The sequence below is a fragment of the Tamandua tetradactyla genome, chromosome 26 (genome assembly GCF_023851605.1).
Source record: "Tamandua tetradactyla isolate mTamTet1 chromosome 26, mTamTet1.pri, whole genome shotgun sequence".
Classification (NCBI taxonomy): Eukaryota; Metazoa; Chordata; class Mammalia; order Pilosa; family Myrmecophagidae; genus Tamandua; species Tamandua tetradactyla.
Window position 1 is genome coordinate 32,229,366 of NC_135352.1, and position 23,146 is coordinate 32,252,511.

The 23,146-nt window shown below is 35.9% G+C and overlaps 1 long non-coding RNA gene across 1 annotated transcript; it reads left to right on the forward strand.

Moving 5' to 3' along the window:
- Nucleotides 1-296: 296 nt before the first annotated feature.
- Nucleotides 297-13,244, forward strand: LOC143669886 (uncharacterized). Its single transcript, XR_013169107.1, has 3 exons — nucleotides 297-387; nucleotides 3,605-3,657; nucleotides 13,040-13,244. It is a non-coding gene; the product is annotated as an uncharacterized LOC143669886 (long non-coding RNA).
- The last annotated feature ends 9,902 nt before the right edge of the window (nucleotides 13,245-23,146 follow it).

Sequence of the window (23,146 nt, forward strand, 5' to 3'; positions counted from 1 at the left end):
AAAATTAGACAAACTAAAGATATCATTAGTGATGCCAAAGGTATAGGATGTAGGCATCGTGCCGAGCTGTGTAGGGTTTTACTTTTCATGTGTTGCAAATCTTGTAACAATTTAATGTGTACGGTTCACCTTCCCAATCCATTTTTCAGTAACTTGAGAACAAGGGAACGTGTTCAATTTCTTTTACATCTCCCATGGAGTCAGGGACAGAGTGATGTGAGCAGAGTACTCCTTCACTTTGGGGTTAGCATAGTAATTAAAAAGTAACTTTTTTACAATATTTTGTCGCAGAATTCAACCGTGGGAAGAAGTAAATGGCTCTCTAGTAGCAGCAAGTGTTTTCTTCATATATTTTTCAATCCATCCAAGATTTCTTATGTTTAAAAGGTATATAGATTATTTGACTTTTCTAAATGCAAATAGATATTGCCCTATTGCCGTTTCTGAACATTTTCAAATAAAATAAGTAATAAAAAAAGTAGTATACCTATTATCTACATAAAGAGTATTTAAACAAACCACTTACATGCTTTACCTTTTCAATTTGTTTTCTTCAATGGCCATTATTTACTCCAGGAGAAAGTTCAAATTTATGGAACATATCATTTATTTATGAAAGAATAAATCTTTTAAATCTGATAAAAATTACAAGGTTATGAAGTATATTAAGCTCCTCTAACAGGTGACTTAACTTCTACACTTTCTGACATTTTCAGCAATAACATTTTACTTTAAATGTCAACTATACATAAATTCAATCTCGTCACAGACACTGAGATGCTCAAAAGTTCTCAATTTTAGATAGGGGTGGGGGGCAGGCCAAAGAAAGGAAAGAATAACTTTAAAAGCCTGTATGTGAAAATGCCTTAAAATGTTCATCTCTTCTTTAAGTTAAAAAAAAAGCCAACCTGAAACGTGGAAATAAATTATGCAATGCATCATAAATTTTGAATTGCCCATCATAATTGTTGTACAATGTTTCAGAACAATGTCATTGAGAAGGAAACTTCAAATACCAATTCTTGCTGTGTTTACACTTTAATTCCTTTGTATTGTAAAGAAAAAGGACACTGTAAATTTAAATTAAAGCAATCAATATTTTAGAAGTGAGATAATTCCTGAGAGGTTCAAATAAGCACATTTACTTTTTATTTCATAAGGTTTAAAGTCTAATATTTTATTGTAAGAGCTTATAAGAGTTCATGTCTATTCTTCTGTCTAATAGAAATAGAACAATTTTATGCATTTTCAGTTACTATAAAGCACTGATGCTGTTTGGGGCATAAATGCTATGATCTGTTTTAAATTAACTTTAATTTTCAGTGTAGCATACATAAAATGATATCTTTAAGATTTTTTTTGAATCTTAAAAAAATACAGATGATTTAAATAATAGTAGTAAATCAAGCAGGGGGTAATATTATGTGTTTATTCCCAAGGTTACTTCTTGTCAATGTGTGCAGTTTCTCAGGCTCATATTTCGTTACCTTTCTGATGAGTTGCTGAAATAGATCTATATTTCTATTCTCTTTTTTCCCTGCTGGGGGCAATGTCCCTCCATTACTATTTAGAAACTACTCAGAGAAACAGAATGTTCTTTTAAGCAACAGTCTCAGTTACTAAAATAAAATGGGGGCAGCAAGCCAAATATATGCCCTAATAAAACATTTTAACAATTGCAAACGTGTAAAGTTTTATAGCTTATTTCTACAACCTGCATAGTAAATTTTTTAAAAAATGATTCAATAATGAATAGAAATGAATTCTTTTTTCCCACTTGAACGATAATTTTATGTAGAAAGTGTTTATTACTAAAATCCTTAGAGCTCTCTAAAACTAGCTATACATTTTCTTCTTGATACTTCTTACAGGATAATCAACTCACAAGTTGAAGGGATGAAAGACAATAAATAAGGAATAGATTGAAAAGAATAATCTTATTTAGCCACAAAGAATATTATAACAATCTATGCAGACATATTCTTATTCCATAAATGGAAACTCATATTTTACATTTAATTTCAATTATATTCTTTAAAATGCATTTTTCAATGCTTATAAATATTTGAGAATATTTTATAGTGATAAAAGTACAACCAAGTTGCAAATCATCAATTAACCAGAATTCAAATAGCAAGAAGATAATTTTTCTCTTTCTACATTATACTTTCCCTGACAATTTTGGGGTGGGGGACTCTGGCTCCTTTTAGCCTCACTAAAATGCCTATTTCTTGAATTATTTACATGCTCACTGGTGGTCCATATTGTATTTCTTCTCACTGTATTCACAGTTGTCCTTTACACACAGGGACTCTTCAAGCACAATGACTGAGGCATATTTATTTATTTTCCTCCCATGATTTCCCCTGCTTGCAGATGTGGGAGTTGACATTTCAAGCATTTAAAAAATATTTTTCAACAGAAATATATGAAACAATAATTTCCATATTAAAGTTTATGTAAGTGTCATTTCATTTAATAACAATAAAGGAATACTCCAAATAATTAGGGATTTCTTGTATACACATTTGAGATTTAATATTACAACTTCGCTTTTCTTAACACTCACACAGTATGTGGTTAGGGAGAAGGAGGTGACAATGAGATGATACTCTTCCAGACTATGAAATAAGGGGAGTTAGGTTATCTTCTCAGAATCAATTAGAACTAACACACCCACTCATAGTCATGATATCATAAATTTGCAAAATATACTTAAAGATAGAAGGAATAGCAGGAGAGAACAAGAATTGACAATATGAATATCACTATTACTACTAATAATGGTAACAATGACAATAAGAAATGGTTGGGCAGGTTGGTCATCATGACCAAAAAAAAGCAGGAATAAGTGAGCCATCTGGAAATAGTATCTGTCACCCATAGTATCTGTCACCCATGGTATCTATCACCTATGGTATCTGTCGCCCATGGTATCTGTCACCCATGGTATCTATCACCCATAGTATCTGTCACCCATAGTATCTGTCACCCATGGTATCTATCACCCATGGTATCTATCACCCATGGTATTATCACCCATAGTATCTGTCGCCCATGGTATCTGTCACCCATGGTATCTATCACCCATAGTATCTGTCACCCATAGTATCTGTCGCCCATGGTATCTGTCACCCATGGTATCTATCACCCATAGCATCTGTCACCCATGGTATCTATCACCCATGGTGTCTATCACCCATAGTGTCAATCACCCACTTTATAGTAGGGATTATAATTGGCTGATCTGGATGGACTAGATGGTCCCCCCAAGAAGTTAGAGTCTTGATTGAAGAAGAGATACTGGTCAGTTAAAGGGGAATATTTGGCTAGTGGGATCTGAGGAACCTTATCTTTACTTTTAGAACATTCAAACAAAGTCTCAAAATCTGAATGCAAGAGTGTATGAGGAATACTTTGGCAGTGTCCATCCAAATGCTCTCTAAGGAAATGCCTGCTCTTGCAAATAAACTTGAGTCTTTAAGTGACTATGACAATAATTTGGAGCTATTAAGTATTAGGACAATCCAATTACTCTAATACGATGCTGAACAAGCAACCATCTGATTTACAAAACTGTTTTTCTGTATTATTGTACCTACAGGGAAAAAAATGCACTTTTCATACATATAGGAATATTCTGGTATGTGTGATAGGGTAAGTGAAAATCAGTCATTTATTATTCTGGTTTATCTATCAATCTTTTATAAACTTTAGATTATAAGAGCACAGCTTTGAGCGAAAGGACCAATCTTACTGTGGTGATGTAATCACGGTTTTCAGCTTCTATTGTGAGGAATGTATCCCGATAAAATAATTTTTCATAAGTTTAACCATTATTTAAGAAATATGAGAGCTGTGTTCCATTTCACTTAAGTATGAATAGAGTCGTTAATAAAACCTACCAATTGTGTCTGGATTTGCTCAAGGCTGGAGATAAATGACTGGCGGAAACTGTGTTCATGATTGATCTCTTAGCTGGTCCTAATCTAGTTCTTCATTTCCATTTCCCGGTAAGCCTTCTCCTGGACCTTCCATCAGCAACTCTATTTCAACACATTCAACAGAAACCAAAATGGACCCTTCAAAATCTGGCACTTGCTGTAATTGTTAATTACACATCATTTTTGCAGCTTCTCAGGTTTAAAATCAGAGACATCTTTTAGCCCTGTGCTCAGAAGATCATGAGCTTTGGAAGACAGAGTGAGCAGACTCTGTTGTGGTTGTAGGCAATGCATAGACCCAGCCTCCAGGTCTCTGTCTATAAAATGGGGATATGACACATAACTTGCAGTAGTGATGTAAGGACAAAAATGTGATGATGCCTCCATAAAGCCGAGGGCAGCTCTGGCTTATAAGGAAGGCTCAATAAATACCTAGTCAAAGAATTGGGTCTGTTACCATCTTGATGAATTGGGGAAGGATATCTGTGCCATAATTAAGCCAGGAAGATAGCTGACTTTTTTGCTCAATTTCCAAAGAAAGAAATTGTGAAAATGCTGTGAAATGGTACCTCCTAAGCAACAGGATTTCCAATGTAAAAGTGGTGTTAAGTCGGGTATCAGTCTCTGTAGAATTGAGAACCCTGTTGGCTGCGTATTTATCTCTAGGTGCAATGAAACAAATTTAAACTGTCACTGTTACTAAACAATAACTTTCCATATATAAAAAAGATTTTGAATTTGACGAATGGTACATATATATCAACCTGTTATTACCCCACCCTAAATATTATTTTAGATATATTGAAATAGTCTCATAACATGTCCTAGCTGAAAAAAATCTTAAATACAAACCTAATTTCTCCTTTCACAGTTGAGGTTAATGTGAACTAGTGGAGTTAGGTGCAGTTTGCAAGGCCATTACTGGCTAATGACTGGCTCTGTTCCCTCCAAAGTCATGATACCACTCTGTCTCCTAAACATCACTCTGAATGTCAATAATCATGATTCTCAAATTTCTCCCCACTAAATTTTATTCTAAGCTCCACTGAATTTTTTTTTACTTCTAAATATAATGCAATAATATACTGTATACATTTAGCATATTAAAATAATATAGTATATTTTAAGGTACAAAATAACAGACATGGAATTCCTACTTTTACAACCTCATTGGTCACTTTATCTTGTCTGCACCAAACATAATTTTTTTTAACTCCAAGTTTACTTAGTAAAGTTTTTGTTATACATATTTTGTTATTAATTTAATTTTCCATGAAACATGCAACAGATAATGCTGCATATAATACTTTAAATGTGCTCAGAGATCTCAGAGGTTATCAGTTTTTGAGTAGGATATAGGTAAGTTTGATAATAAAACAATGGCAGATTTCTATTCGTATCATCTCCCTCCCTGTTCCTGCTTAAGTTGTAATAATATTAGAAATGTTGTGTGTATATTAGGATTTTCCCCCTTTCACACAGAAAGCAAGACACGCTGAATTGAATATAGATTTAAAGAAAGCAATTTTGGAACGAACTGCATCCAAAAGTAGAAAAGGCAAATGTAAGTATCATCGATCAGTTCTTTCAGGTCTTAAAATGTAATTATTATAAAGTTAGAAGCTAGAATACCAATTGCAGGAGCCGAGTGGGGGTGGACAAGGAGGAATTGATGCTTAATCAGTACAGAGTTTCTGCTAGGGGTGATGGAAACGTTTGGGCAATGGATGGTTGTGGTAGTAGCACAACATTGTGATTGCATGTAATTAACATTACTGAATTGTATATTTGAAAGTGGTTAAAATGGGAGCTCTTAGGCTGTGTATGTTACTAGGATAAAAACAACAAAAATATCGTGGAACTGTTCGAGGCAGTGTGAACCCTAATGCAAACTATGGACTTAACAGTATAATTACAGTAATACTGCTTGATCAGTTGTAACAAACGGGCCACACTAATGCACCCAAGGAACACTGGGTGTGGAGATGGGTTCTACGGGAACTCTGTACTTTCTGCACGATTTTTTCTGTAAACCTACAACTGCTATAAAAAAAGATGAATAAAAGAGAAACAAAAGAGAAAAAACTAATTATTGCTTCTTTATTAAAACACGTTATTAGCCCTTTTAAATCTTCTTGCCTTGAGATACTTTAGTCCTTTTTGGTTCTTGTCATTAAGACAAATGTTTTGATGTAACATTTTGATTTTTCGTATCTAAAAACACCTCTCTATTTTTTTTTTCTTTATATGCTGCAATATCTTCTCATCTGTCAGGGATTTTGAGATTAAGTAAACTTTCATGACAGTCAGCCAGACACTCTCATTTTCCACACGAGAAAGATGAGACCCAGAGGGTTAAGTTAATTAGTGGCAGAATTAGGAATAGAATGTAGGTTAAATGATCAGCGCAGCACTCTTCGCGTATGCCATGATGACCGGGTATGTATTTTTTCTATCACTCTATTTATTCCTGGAAAGGTTTTTATTCACTGAATATTTTATTTCTTTTTGTTCAACCTTAAGCCATTCCATGAGGAAACCCTTGACAAGAAACACACACGCATACACATACATAACAAAGTCTAACAATGGCAGCTACAAAAAAGACACACGCTCAAACTACTGTGCTGAACTTGAAAGTAAAAACTCAAAATAATGATGCTAGTTCATCAGGCGGAACCATCAATAACACATTCAACATACCTCCATGGTTTTGTTTATTCTATCCTCTCCATCTAGAAAGCTTTCCCTACAGTACTTATTCAATTTCTATCCATTATTTGAGACCAAGATCAAATATTATCTTCTCAAATAAACTTGTTTTGTGTTGTGTGAAATGATTGCTTCTGTATTTTTACAGCATGTCATTCCTTACCACTTACTTAATGGCACCTACGCATGTCTTACACACACTATAAGGCATTTTAGTTGAATTAGTATGACTTTTTCCCTTTCCTTTCATTGACCTTTAGGCTCACTGAGGACAGGAATTCAGTCTTATATACCATCTCCCATCATAGTTTAGCCTGCTGCTTTGTGCCCTACAATACCTCCTCGGAATCCACCTCTATACGCTGAAGAGAGGTAATTTTGAGCACTTGCGGCTCTACCCTAAGTTCCCCCACCCGCCACCCACCCCCAACCCTGGGACTACTGACGCATACTAAGCCCTGCCAGAATGTTAAAGCTGCTGGAAGCATCCTTCAACCAATGATGATGCGAGCTGATGGGCAAACTTTCCAGTGCTTCTGAGCTTGGTTGCAATTCCTCTGAGCTATAACCTACTTTTTCTGGCAAAGTTCCCATTAAGACTGGGCTCCAGTTGCTCACATGACAACTTGCTTGATCATTCTTGAGCTACCTTCTCTTCCAGTCTCAGTTCTTCATTCCCGCACTGCTTTTTTCTGGGTCACAGATCACCTCCAAAATAAGCCACTTTTACTGAAGTTCTTATTTCAATGGTTTCTTCCAAGTAAGCCAGTTCAGCAGAGTATCTTTTGTCTATGATTTATTTCAGATTAAAAATTTGAGGCTATTTCTATCTTAAATGTTTTTTAAATATCATTTTGGCCTCAATAAGTTTTCTTTATATTCACATTCCATAAAATTCTGCATATCCTCACATGTTTCTTACCCAAGTTTGAACCCCAGTTGGCTCTTTACATGACATCTATCCTGACCCCATAGATTGTTTTGTTTACATGATCTGAAGATCATATGTATTGGCAAATCCCAAATCTGGCAATACTATGGTCAAAACAGAAATTTTACAAGATGAAACATGACGTAAAGAATATACTAATACTGTAAAATCTGATTCCTGAAGAGAAAAATTTTTGACCCTGGTGGCCAGCTATCGAAATTACTTTTTTGTGGCTATTGTAAATCTCGTTTGGAAAAACATTTAACAAAGGTGTAACCATGCATTTTAGGGGAATTTCTTTTGTTGATTCAAGGGAAAGTTTATCTTCCAGCTGCAAATTGTAGTTAGCTTATCAGACTAGGTTAAAAAATGCTTTGGTGCATAATCTTTTAAATTTTATAAATACGGCATGTAAGATTTTCTTTCCAGTTGGAAAAAAATAAATGCATGTCCCGCAACTAACCCCATATGCTAAGGTCTTATCCATTTGTAGACAAGAGATGTACTTCTTATGCCATTCATTCATTCATTCAAAAACATAAGTTCATGCCTAATATCCCTGAAACTCTGCTAATGGGGTAGCAGAGATGGTCTGTTTTAAAAAACTAGAATTTTATAATCAAGTAGGTTTAAAAATGAACTTTCTGTATTACCTAAGTGCAACATAAGTACAAACATCAGATCTGATTTATTTTAGAAATATTACGAGAAAATTTATGAAACTTGAATAAATAGAGCTTTTAGGTAAAAGTCTGAAATGTTACTGAGATAGCTGCTCATAGATTACAAAAAGATTTTGCCATTACAGAGAGTTTATAACATGAGAATTTTATACATTGGATATTTATTAAAAGAATAACAGAACTTCATATTTATTTTGCACTGAAACATTAATTGCAACAGATTTATGAATGACCCAATTCTGTTTTAAGTTTTAGCAATAAAAACTTTATTGCAACACTTGTTATGAGAAATGTGACATAAAATTTTAAAAAGCAATTCTCAAATACTGTTTTTAGTATCTCTGCCTTGAAAGTATTTTTTTCCCATGATTAGCAAGCCTATGTAATTTTAAGTACTTCTCCAGTTCATGTTAAATTGTATGTTTAATAATTTAGGTAAGTACAAAAAAAAAAAAAAAAAGCCAAGATAAGAATTCAGAAAAAATTATCTATTCCTCCTACTTCCCAAAAGATTCATGAATCTATTTTTTTAAAAAAAATGGTTATACTTTTTACCATCCCAGGGTCCATTCAAAGTATGTTAAAGCACTGAATCTGTAATGTATAGGACTACAGTGCTTCATATCTTAAAAAATATTACTTGCTTTCTTAATTTAAACTCATATTGCCTTTTTTTATAAACAGATAATTCTTAACTAAAACTAAAGTGATCTAAGTTAGAAAATTCTAAAATCACATCTGCCACTGCACTAACCCAGAAAAAAAAATAGCATGAAAGATAATATCTGAATTTTGAATAATCCAATAAACTTATTTGGTTAATTTTACTGAAGAAAAAACATAGTTTAATGGAAATACTGACTTAGAAAAATCTTAATATATGAATACCTATATTTATGTATATAGTATCCTTTAATGGTAACAAAATAGTCTAAGTGGATTGGAAGAGATACAAATAATGCTAATGTGTAAATAAAGCAAGTTAACAAAAGACGAGTCCCCTCAAGGTAGAAGTCCTGTATATATTCTGTGTTTCTCCAGAGTCTCTGTGTCAGGAGTTAGCCACACCAGATGTCACTCAATCAGTGCTGGTTAAAGAACTTTTATGCAAACACAAGTAGCTAATGGAGAGGGAATAGACTCATAATGGGAGGCAGTATGTAAAATTCTCCATAAACCAAAATGTTTCATTAATTTGAAACTTTATCTAAAAAGAAGCATGCCTGTAAGTCCTGACATGACAGTCATAATATAAATGTGATTTTGTGTACCATTTTTACCCCCAGAAACCTAATAAAAGTTAGACATTTACTCATTTAGAGGAGGTTAGTATTTTAAAATTATAGATCTAGATATCTACTGTTTATTTTTTTAGACCTTTGCCCGTGGTAGAACAAAAAATAAAGGGACTTCAGAAACACATTTAAATAAACTACTTTTATTTATGTAGGAGGGAGGAGGCAAAGGGACATCTAAGAGGAAAAAATGGATTGATTGATGTCTGCTGCTACTCTATGCAGCTAGCTATACCATCTCAAGTTTATACCTTTACAACTGGATAAACACATTCCCTGAGCCATTTCTGCTCATTTGCTACTGGGTCCCAAAGATACAGATGTTTTTACAGACAGGAAAATGGACTCAGAGAGAAAGAAGTATCTTGCCGGTTTGTATAAAGCCTCTACACAACAGGCACAAGAATCTAGAGTCACTTTTCCCTCACATGCCACTTCTCAATAAAGCAGGAATATGCTTAGAAATAAACATTTGCATTTGTGTATGTACACACATGCATGCCTGTAAGTCAATTACTTTGTTCTTGGACAAGGCTGGAATCGCCAAGTCCCATAGTGGCTGAAGGGACTGCAAGTTAGCGTAGGATACAGACATGAGAAAAATTCTGCCTACTGAAGAAGAGCTAAGCAGATAAGAGGAATCCTGCTCTGTGTTCTTTCTGTAAATTGGATCTTATTTCTGAGCTTCGAATTAAAGCAACAAGCAACGCTGAAGAGTCTCCAGTCTGTAACAACAGATCTGATGCAAGCTGCAGTTGTCTCTTTCCAATGTTGATAAGCTATTTTCATGCTGATGTTTTCTGCTATAACTACCCAACATTGCTGAAACAACTCCCATTTGTTATCTTCTCTGCCCCGAAACTGACTTCACTCCAACTTATCCTCTGATTACTTTATTATGAAATCTTGTTTGATATGTAATGTGTCAAAAATATTCCTTTGAAAGCTGTGACAATTTCATTCCTTTTCAAAATTTATTCTACTGCTCCTGATTAATGCAAATTTCTATTATTTTCCCTTATTTTACTCTTTTTTATCTAGTCCATTTTAAAGTGCATAAAAATTTTACTAAAACAGTACTTTTCTGTTTTTTTTTCTCTTCACCTTGTCCTTTCTCCTCTAGTTTTTTCTCCCCCTCCTCCTTTTCCTTGTTTGTTCTTCTCTGTCTTCTTTTTCCTCTCTGAAGTTGTCCTTTTCATCATCAATATTTTCACTTCCATCACCTCATCTATCTATCCACCATCTATTTATCCATCTTGTATTATGTGCTGAATTCCCTGCCAAAATTTTACATATAATACCTCATTTAATGCTCACAAAAAATTATGTAGATAAAAAATGATATCATTGTACAGAGGAAGCCCAGATGCTGGGATTAGTATTGTACTCATTTTTACATAGACAAATACAGACAATGTGATTTCTCTGGCTCATTCAAGCACTTTGATTCATCATTTTTATTCAGCAACATCCTCTAAAACTGTATCCTTCAAAGATTCATTAAATTTATCTTCTTGCAGAGATTGTTACCTGAGCTCCTATTCTTGCTAACACCTAATTTTTACCATTTCACTTGTCCATAATGTTAATTTTGACACTTGTTTGTATTCTTCCACATAGCCTGAATACTTTTCCTCATCTGTAAGTATTGGAGCACTTACAAACCAGAGACTATTACTAAATTTCCATATAATCCTAAGTGCCAAGAGAAGTGATTACTCATAGTAGCTGTTCAATACATGCACGTTGGGAAACCAGTAGGCTTATCACAATTCCCAAATACAATCATTACACAGTTAACTAGCTTAATAATTATCCATTTCATTAAAGACTTCCGTTGCAGTTTTTCTATCACTAGAGGAAACTTTGCATTTCTCTATCAACAGTATACGTCATTAATTTGTCTTAAATCCAAATCCTGATTAAAAATTCTCCCCTCAAGAAATTGTTCAAATATTATTTTCTTGGTATAATTATTTTATTTCCATATGCTCTTTATTCTGTGTGCAAACTATAGAATGCTTTTCATATGTAACCTCCCTCTCCTCTTTATACATTTTGCTCATGAAAAATACTGCAAATTTTTAAGACAAATTTTATCTATTGGGCTTTTATCTCTGGACAACCAAAAACTTCAACTGAGTATGTACCATATATAATAAGCTGTGTTTCTGTGGGGAAAAAGATACATAAGATCTAGAACTTATCCTGAAGGACTATATGCTCTATTCTAGAATATAAAGCAGTACATGGATTGGTAGAAGCAAAGTTTAAGAATAACAGGTGCCTGCAATGACATATAAGGGCTCTAGGATTATTTAGCATGCTCTGGACTAGGCAGGTACCAGAAAGGTTACATGGAACAGGAACAATTTTGGGGGAGCCCTGAAAACTTTCCAAAATCCTATCAATCTGGTAATCTATTTTTAAAAAGATAGGTGACAGCTTATTAGAATATCATAATTACGTGAAACCCTGAGATTTTGTGGGTTTATACAGGTTGGTGTCATGCCCTGATACATCCCAGAGTAATTTGGGTAGATAATAAAAAATGTATTTGCAAGGCTTTCTTGAGGTACTGGGGAAAAATGTGGAAATATTAAACTTCCCACCTGGGGAAATCTTGATATTCTCGAAAGCATTCGAGACTACCAATTTAATAGGCCACACCCTCCATTTTAGGGCTTGCATTATAATGATATCCCTTTTCAATTTTTAATGTATTAGAATAGCCAAAAGCAAATACCTGAAACTGTTGTAATCCAGTAGCCTTGATTCTTGAAGAAAAAGTATGCAGCTTTTATGGTGTGACCATATGATTGGGTTAACCTGTGGCGGACATTCTCTTTAACCAGTGTATGGACAGATGAGTAAGAAGATAAGGGCAAAAATAGTGAATTAATGGAGGACAGTATAAGGGGCATGGGATGTTTTGGGTGTTCTTTTTTATTTTATTTTTTATTCTTATTTTTATTTTGGGGTAGCAATGACAATGTTTAAAAATTGATTGCAGTGATGTCTGCACAGCTGTATGATTCTCCTGTGTACCACCGATTGCATACTTTGGATGATTATATGGTATGTGACTATGTCTGAATGAAATTGCATAACAAATAGATAAGAAATGTTAAGCACATAATGATATGCTTTTTTCAATTGGACTTCGGATTTTGAAGGCCAATCAATTTTAACCTAGGGTATTTAGCAATTCTGTATATATGTAATCTCCTTTTTTTGTAATATATATACATATATATATTTTTTTCATTTTAGAATTGTTTCATAAGTGTAACAGAGGCCAAATAAATTTGCAAGTACTTGCAGGGCAGGAACTGCACTGTATAATTATTGTATATCCCTCATGTGTTAGTTAGATTCAGTTGTCAACTTGGCCAGGTGAGCATACCTAGTTCTGTTGCTGCGGACACAAGCCAATGGTATGTGAACCTCATCTGTTGCTAATTACATCTTCAGTCGGCTAAGAGGCGTGTCTGCTGCAATGAGTGACCTTTGACTTAATTGGCTGGTGCTTAAATGAGAGAACACAGTATAGCACAGCCTAGCAGCTCGGCATTCCTCATCTCAGCACTAGCAGCTCAGCCCAGGCCTTTGGAGATGCAGAAAGAAGTCACTCCGGGGAAAGTTGTTGGAACCCAGGGGCCTGGAGAGAAGACCAGCAGAGACCATCTTGTGCCTTCCACGTAAGAAAGAACCTCAGTGGAAAGTTAGCTGCCTTTTCTCTGAAGAACCAACAAAATAAATCCCCTTTTATTAAAAGCCAATCCGTCTCTGGTGTGTTGCATTCCGTCAGCTAGCAAACTAGAATACCTCATAATACCAAGAACCTGCTAAGCATATGAGTAGTTTGCCTCGAAGTGTGATTCATGAAACACCTGCATCAGAACTATTGAATGTGCTGTTAAAAATCTAGAATACTAGGCCTAGTTCCAGATCACTTAATTCAGAAGGAATTATAATCCCTCACAAGAACCCCATATGCTTCCAAGGAAACCTGAAGGCACAAATGTGTGCTAAGTACACATTTACTGACTGATGCAAATCAATGATATTGCTTGAATTTTCAAAGCCATCATTTTGATCTATTAGATCTGCATCAAATTGAGCATTTTCAAGATCACTTCTGTTCAGAAGGATTTACGAAGTTGTACTAGAAAGGCAGTCCCCAAATTTAAAGTATATACTTGTAGGCAAAAATTGTGAGACCAAGCAGGACACCAGGGGAAAAAAGCGAATAAAGAAAAGACTGATGTTACGCGACATGCTACAACTCAGCTCGTTCCCAGGCCCCAGCCTAGAAAGCACTGTGAAGGAATACATGTGATTTCATAAAATCCTGAGAATTGTCAATAACCTTTTTTCTCCAATTGGGAGAGTTGTGGGCAGAGTAATAAGTATGCAGCCTTGGGAAGGTTTAGAAAAATGTTTTGGGAGAGGAAATCCTTGTGCACCCCCCTAGGATGTTGGCACAGATGAGAAAAGAACTACTAAGGTTCCCAGGATATGATGTTATTAGGAAAAGGAGATTAGCCAGAAGCCAGCACAGTGGGGCATGCTCCCGAGCAGATGGAGAGGGGCTGGGTGAAGTCATCAGCTGTATCTGGAAGAGAAAACAGAATCTAAGTGTCTTCCGGCCAGGACCGATTTCAGCTCAGCTCAGATCTCCTTTCCAAACTTATGTGCCCAGGGACGGGAGGGGATGACTAAAAAACAGTAAAAGACCTCATATCAAAACTGGGCTTGGGAAAACAAACGGTTACACAAAAATCAGTAAACAAGCACCTCCTCTCTGCTGCAGCAAACGGATGGTCTGCCCACAGTTGCTCTTACCCATAAATAAGAGCACAACAGGGCGGGCCACGGTGGCTCAGCAGGCAGGAATGCCTGCCGGCAATGCCAGAGGACCCAGGTTCGATTCTTGGTTCCTGCCCATGTTAAAAAAAAGATAAAAGAACACAACATACTATAGACAAAACAGAAGGTGACAGAGTAGGAATAAATGAAGGAATTAAGAAGAAAGATGGCAAAGAGGGAGAATAGAATACAGGAATAAAACATGAAAAAAAAAAAGAGATGAAGAACCTATTCTGGAAGTAGAGACTAAGAAAGACGCTACCTAGGTGAGCTTCAAGAACCAAAGAGTTTAATAGGAATATGAATTTAATACGGAAGTGCTAAATGATAAGATGGCAAAACAGAGGATGAAAAGGAGATTGCAAAGCCCAGATAAGAAGCAAATAAAACCATTAGATATCTAAATGAATCAAGACAGTGGGTCTCATTGGAACTACCTCAGAAGCTTTAAAAAGACTGGTTTTTGGCTTCCTTGTTAAAGCTCTAACATAAAGATAACTGGTGCCCCTGAGGTGGAGACAATAAAAGAGGGTAAAAAATGGCAATCAAAAATATAATAAATGAACATTTTCATGCAATAAAGGAAAAAGTTTATCAATAGATCAAAATTGCACATTACACTTGGAGAATTTTACATAGAAAAATCAGCATCAAAAAAGCTACCAAGTAAACTGTTCAACTTTAAGATTTAGTAAATAAATAAATTTTAGGCAACCATGAAGAGAAAACAAGTCATCCACAAGGGGTGAGGGTTACAGGAAAAAAAAAATCAAGCTGATATTAGAGTTAGTTTACCACTCACTATAGCATTTCAGTAGAGAAAACTATGAAACAGTTTATAAAGTTCAAAAGCATGTTGCAATATGCTAGCCAGTAAAATTAGGGAGAACAGCAAATTAGTCTCTTTGAAACATAAAAAGAAAGCACACCAAGGAAATGTAGCACCTGTGAATTTGACTTGAAAAACTCAAATTTCACACATGAAATCAAGATGACTAATTCAAGCTAATAATAAGCAAGAGTCCCATTTCTATAGAAAATAATACTTAGACCTCAAATAGGAACAATAGAAAAAGTTACAGATGCAGAAATGTATGTTTTTGCTTTTTTTTTACTTTATAGGTAAGAATGAGGCGATAAAGCATCTCCTTATCACATAGCTTCTAGACCTCTGAATATCCTGTTCACTTTAATATGAATCCATCATTTTCCCCACTTTCTAGAAGTGGGATCATGAAATTTTTTCTATAAAGGTTTAGAGGATAAATATTTTAAGCTTTGCAAATCATAAGTCTCTGTCTACTCAACTCCACTGTTGCAACAAAAAGCAGTCACAGACAACATGCACAACTACGTTAAAGCACAACTTTATTTATAGGCACTGAAATTTGAATTTATATGCTTTTTTTTTTATTAGCATGGACAGTCTCTGGGAATTGAACCTGGATCTTTGGCATGGCAGGTGAGAACTCTGTCACTGAGCCACCATTGCCAGCCCTATATACTTTTAATATATCACAAAATATTATATTTTTTATTTTTCTCCATCATTTAAAAATGATAAAACCATTCTTAGTTGATGGGTCTTACCAAAACAGGAGATGGTTCAAATTTGGCCCTTGAGCTGTGTGCTAACCGCTCTCTAGACAGAGTTCCTATCTTTGGCATAATTTACATTTTGGGCTGGATAATTTTTTTTTTTTTATGTGGGAACCAGTCCTCTGCATTGTGGTTATGTTTAGCAACAAGTCTGGCTTCTAGTCATTAGATGGCCAGTAGCACCTTCTAGATTCTGCCAAATGTGCCTTGGTTGAGGACCTCTGTTGGTGACTTTAAATCCAATGAGCACAGTGAATAAGGTTCCAGATGTAACTTTATCGATTGGAAATTCAGAGGGACCTTTCACTCTATCTGGACACTATACTTCATTAAAGTATCTTATAATCACTTTAGCTGCCTTTTTAACATTCAGATAAATCTAAGACAAATAAATCCCCAGTTTGTTTTTTAACTTGAACTGCTGTCAAGCTGCTCCTCCAAACCATGCTGTTTATTATGATGTTCCATTTGCATTGTCTTCTTATGCATATTGTCATTAATTAAAACAGAGTAAGTAGCATCATTTAAAATGTGAAAGCAATGTATACAGATGTCTGCTTTGCAAAATCATTCATAAAGTCTCCATTGTGAGAAGAGAAAGTCCTATTAATATTACTTTGAGATGCCAATCTATAAGAAACAACGTGGTTTAGGCATTATAGGTCTAAATGTTAGTGGTTTTCTGATATATGCACAAGAATGATTTTGAGCAGGACTTCCTCTGTTTGATGCAATAAAAAAAGTAAACACATGAAGAGAATTCCATTTCTTGTGAGAAAATTTAATCTAAAATACTTGGTAAAATGTAAAGCTAAAAAAGTAGCATGTGTGTGCCTGAGTATGCACGTGAGTGAGCTCTTCATGGATATAACAGACTTCTAGGTGGAAATATTAGCACTAAATATGTGCTGATTGATTGGCATTATATGTATATTGCAATGTTAACAATTAGCTTGACCTTCCCTTTTCTGATGTTTATATCATTACATATAAACTGTATTTTAAGTGGGGTTTCAGTTCAAATCTTGACTATAATCCAGACATTTGTGCACAGAAAAATAGCTTAATTAATGCATTAAATTAGTACTCATTAAGAACTAATTATGTTCTGGGCATGTGATTGGTATGAAAGACCATAGTAAAGAATATAGACAATTTGCTATTTTATGGAACTTATAATCTAGTAGCAGAGGTAGAAATGGTGATGCCACATACCAGTCTTCTAATTTAGGCTCAGTACTGAAGTTTACTTAAAGATGGCAGCTACTTTCTCCTCTTCCTCTTGCACTTACTTCATGATTGTCACTTTCCATTTTCATTTCATGTACCAAAATAAAATGCTCTCACTTTTTCCTTCTTTCTTCCCCAGATACTGGATGTATATTAGTTCTTATATTAGGTGATCAAGGGATTAGCAGTTATTTAGGGCTACCTGAAGTTCTTCATGGCCTACTGATGAGAATAGCAATATGAATATAGCAAAAATCAATGGAAAAAAATTCCAATCAATATTATGTGGATGTTGCTATATGCCAGTTTAAGAACATACAAGAAGCATATTTGCTTTTCAAATAGTCCTCAGTGTCATGGTAACTTTCGGAAACCGTTCCGCAGGCATAACTTCTTCTCCAGGGTTAGCTTACATCTGTGTGTTTATTCTCTCTAATTTACAGAATCCCAGAACATTCCTCAGTAATTCTTCAGAATTTTGCAGTAATTGAAATCAACATGGAGTCTGCTAGATGAGGGAACCGACACACAACCAGGAAAATGTAACAGCAAATAAATTAAGAAACATGGTTCAATGGACAGTGAAAATCGGTGATGAGGAAATGGACCATTTTTGCCTCAGAGATTTTTCACTGCTCAGTGAGTCACGTTCACCTGCTTATGTGTGTTCACTTTGCATTTTTTCCACATTAGTAAGTCTTTCGGTGTTAATTATAATCACCTGCTATTCACCGCCATGCGGCAACTCAACTGTGGTTGCCTTGGTGGGTACAAGATTCCAGTTTTCAAAATGCTGGTGAATTTCAGTAAATTATTGTATACCAGCATTTCTGTAAAATTAACACATTTAACATGGAGAAAACTTTTAGAAATGCTAAACATATTTTAATAATCTTACTGTACCAGATTGATTTAGTAGTTGCTTTCAGAACATTTTCATGTAGTGCCCTTCTCTCACGTCACTATTTTAAAGTAGTAAATATCTTACCTTCATTTTCTAGAATTACGTATGGCACAGTTCCCCTTCACATGCATTTGTTTCAGGATGGAACATTTACTCCAATATGGCACTTATTATACCACCAATTGGCTTTAGAAGACATGGTCCAGCTGTAACATTATACCTTGGTAGATTCTGTAAAAGTTCTTCAAAGTACAGGAAATTTATTTGATAATTGTTTGCAAAAAACAAAACAATAAAGTGAGAACACAAACTCCTCAGAATCCCTATCATGTAGTGTGAGAAAAAGAATGGTGAGGAAAGAGTTGCTAAAACGTTCAATGAATTTTGAAAATATTTGTACACAACCCATTAAGATCCTCATTTAGAGATTTCTTAGTGATCCAGATATCTATGCTGATCTTGGACTCAGAAATTATCATCAACAGGCACAGTAGTAGGGGAAAACATCCATTATAAGACAGCCAGGGTTATATTTATCTTTCAACGAGAAATGGATAACAGCTCCCCAGCTCTTGGCGTTACATGGGAAGGTGCTGTTATTGCAAAACAACCAAGAGCAGCCTTAGGGAAGAAACTCAGGGTGAAATACCAGGTCCACTTTTAAGTTAGGAAAACTCCAGCTTCATAGAATTTCCTCCAAGCTGTCTTAAGAATCTTTCTTACCCTAGGGCCTCAGCGTCAGCCTTGTGTGAAGTAGACTTTCATAAATAGTAAACCCAAGACTACAACTGAGTTTAGAATCAAGACTTCTCCCCCTCATATTTTACACAATGTGACATTTATTTTGACTCTCATTTGGGATGAGCAGACATTCTAAGGTACGTAAATCAATGAGCTGAACATGTTATTTTATTCTTTCTCCATTCCTATTTGTAAAGGATGATTTTGAGATCACAAACATAAGAAGCCAGATTTGTGATTTTGTCCTGTTTTCCTAAATTTTAGGTTCATTTTTAAAGGCAAGCATATAACAATAAATAACTTTTAGCATTTGGAATGAATGTCTTCATAAATTCATCAAGCATTTATTGATTTCCAAAGTGTTGGCAGTATGGATATGACTCATATTTGTTTAAAAATGCTCTTTGCCAGAAGAAAAAAAAAAGCTCTTTGCCATTGTTTAGCCTATGCTCTATTTCAGAAAAGGTAAAAAGAATTTGGAAGCATAGGGGACGTTTTTAATAAGTGACTCAGATCATTATACAAAATGTCAGAGAATAAAGTGCTCACTCTGAATCTGGAAAGGATTTATTGCCCACTGAGAAGTTAAGGTTGAAGAATAGTATTTAGAGCAACAGAGAGTTTGAAGAAGGACATTCCAGGCATTGCAAATATTTATTAAGATACTTGCAAGATGCTCGGAAGGTGTGTTGGTAACCCTAGTTGAGAAAGTGTGGGCCTGAGTCTTGAATGGCCTGCATGGACAGTTATCCCAGGCTCAGTGGGTGTCTCAGGGATCCGGGACCCATCTCAGAGCAGAGAGCAGAGGTGGGTGGCCATGTAGAGTGACGATGAGGACTGACCATTCCCACTGAGAGATGCCCCCAGCATAGCTTCCTCCTGGGTACCACAGGAGAAGGAGGCACATGGCAAAGGTGATGCACTCCAGAGGAAGCCACAGGAATGCATTTAAATGGGCAAGGATGGATTCCCTCCCAGCCTCTGGAATCTTCCATCACAGTGTAGGCTTTGGAGGAATTATGCAAATATCCTTATTTTTATGCCATTGTCTTGGGCTAAAATAAATAAGATGGCAACTGATTTGCCCAGAAGATAAGCTTAAGCAAGTAGCAATTTGGAAGAAGGAAACATGCAAACAGTCACATACGCTAATAGTTCATTTGACTTCCGTGTGATCTATTCCAGTGCTGTCCAACAGAACTCCCTGCAGTGATGGAACTGCTCTGTGTCTGGGCTGTCAGATACATATGTGGTTCTTGAACACTTCAATGGTGCCTGGTGTGACTGAAGAGTCAACTGAAATTTAACTTAAATAACCACATGTAGCTGCCATATTGGACAGCATTGGACTTTTGAACTGTTACCACCCTGCTTACTGTGCCATGCTGTTGGCCAGAAAGAGAGACACATATTCCCCCCTCCAGGGGAGGGGTCTCACTGCATGGAGGGTGCCAAGGGCATAGCAATGCCTGCCACCAGTAACAGCACTCCTAGGCTCCCAAGCCACTCATAGTATGCAGGTATTGGGGGTCACCAGCAAGAGGAAGATTCACAGAGGCACTGGATGGAAAAACATTTCATTTACTTAAAGAAGAGACAGAGCAAGCCCAGCTTTGCTAGTGGGCATTGCACCCCGCCCCCCCCAAATCCCCATAGCTCACACACACGGGTACAATAAAATGAACATGATTTAGCCAGACTGTATCCAGCAAGAGTTTACATACTCTCGTGACAATAGGGGAAGAAATGTGCCAGTACGCCCTCATCTGCTAGGGACTGTATTTTCTGTGCACTCACGAGAAGGGAGCCAGCCCACATTCACCAACCATCCTTCTAAGAACCCAGCTGACACACGTCCTAGCACAAGGTTTATTTGTGGGTCACATGGAAAAGCAGTGGGCTCTGTTCAAACTGTCCCCTCCCACAGACAACACAGGTGTAGCCAGTTGGGTGTTTTAGAAGTTAATCTGGAGTAGACACGAAGGGTGAGCTTTATTACTTCTTGTCTGAAGAACCAGTCTGTCCCCAGAGTCATGTATTTAGAAAGGGTTACTATTAACACCCCAATTTTTTATCTTGGGGGGTGGTGCTTACTCATAATTCCAAAGTTTTTATCCTAGCAGATAGAAGACAGGCAGAGCATTCTATGAACCACTGGTTTATAGCAATCCGTAGAAGACTGCTTTAAATTAAAAACAAACTTGAGAAGTAGGTTGAAGGTTTAAAAGGAGTAAGAAAAGACAAAATCACTTTAAATGAATCTTCAACAAAGTGTATTATTTTAGCAATTTAGAAGATGTAATTATTAAAGAAAAGGTATTTATCAAACATCTGCAACAGAATTGGAAAAAAAAATAGGTGAACGGACTTAGTAATCTAATAAATAAATAAGAACAATAGCTAACATTTATTATTGAGGTCTCTGTAGGTTAGAACTATTACTTTTCAGGTACAAAATTAAAGCAAAGAGAAATGAATAACTATCCCAGAGTCAAACAGCTTGTCCCAAGGTAAAATCGCTTGGTGGCACTACCCCCAGAGCCTGTTTTAACAACTATGAATTTCATCTAATGAATTACATCTTATTCTCCTCTACCTCACATGCTAGTCCACGTGGTTCTTGCATTACCACTCATGTAATTCATATGAAACATATTACACTAAAAGATGGAGCTATTCGATTAGAGCTCTGCTTGAATAAACAGTAGATTCATCTAATATTTTTGCTTTCAGATGCTCCTAAGTAGTAATTCAAACCTGAGAATATGATGCATCAAAAGTTTTCAGGGATTCCAGTACAGGATTGTTTTTATTAATAGGCAGTTGTAAACATAGCATTGAATTGAGTATTAGGAAACCTGGGCCTTAGTACTGAATGTATTGCTATGGGCAAATATTTTCTCCAGGTTGGGTCTGAGATTCGTTATGTGTAAAATGAAATGGTGATCTTTAAGGTTCATTCAAACCTATACAAGGATACGTCCAACACTATGACGTGCCCCTCCTGACTCCAATACAATTATGTGATTCTAACAATGTTATATATTTGGTAGGCTTTTTAAAATACTGACCATACTTAAGGAATAAAACTGTAAAAGGGAAAGAAAGAGAATCCCCACTTCCTGCTAAATGATCATCATACCCTTCAAATGAGCTGGGATGTTGCTTCAGAATCTTCTCAGCAGAGAGGTCCAGGCAGCTACTACAAGTTTATCAGAATTGGTCTGTGAGATAAGAGTGTTTTCTCTCCATTTTGGAAGATATCTTAAATCAACACTTTAGAATTGTTCAACTTAGAATGGTTCAGAAGATATTGACCACTTTTATCAGTCACTGTAAATCAAACAGGGAGATCTAGTGATAATTAAGGCTGCTTCTGTTCTGAAGGAACTTGTGCTGGTTTGAAAGTGTTAGGTACCCCAGAAAAGCCATGTTTATTTAACCCTAATCCAATCTTGTTGCGGGCAGACCTATTGTTTAGGGTGTAAACTTTTGGTGAGATTTTTCCATGGAGCTGTTCCCCTTCTCTTTCTAGGTGGGTCTTAATGAGTTTACTGGAATCCTTAAAAGAGCTCACAGACAGAGAAAGAGCTCAGAGCTGACATAGAGAGCAGACAGATGCACAGACATCTGGAGATGCTAATTGTAGAGGTGAAGAGATGAAACCTGCAGTTGCTCTGACAAGTTAAATGAGGACCCACAGATGCTTAGGGAGAAAGTCACTGGAATCAGAGCTGTTTGAAACCAGAAGAGAGGACAGCAGACCTTGTCATGTGCCTTCCCCTGTGTCAGAGGAACCCTGGATGACATCCGCCTTTTGTCCTGAGTCAAGGTGTCTTTCTCTGGATGCCTTAGTTTGGACATTTTCATGGCCTTAGAACTGTAAATTTGTAACCTAATAAATCTCCTTTGTAAAAGCTAATCCATTTCTGGTATATTGCATTCTGGCAGCAATAGCAAGTTGAAACCGAACTTAAATTCAACTATGGGAGAAGACGTGTAAATAATTACACATGTTCTAGTGTTCCAAATGCTATAATATTGGTATTTATAATGAGCAGAGATGGCCCAAAGAAAAGATACATCAAATATGCTTGGAAAGAGACTTCACAGAAGAGATAAAATATGAAATGAGAAAGAGTTCATTAACTGGACTAAAAGAAGAAATCATTTCAAACAGATACAATAGAGACAAATAAAGCAGAAAGGTGGACAGTTTGGTAGGGCTAGTATAG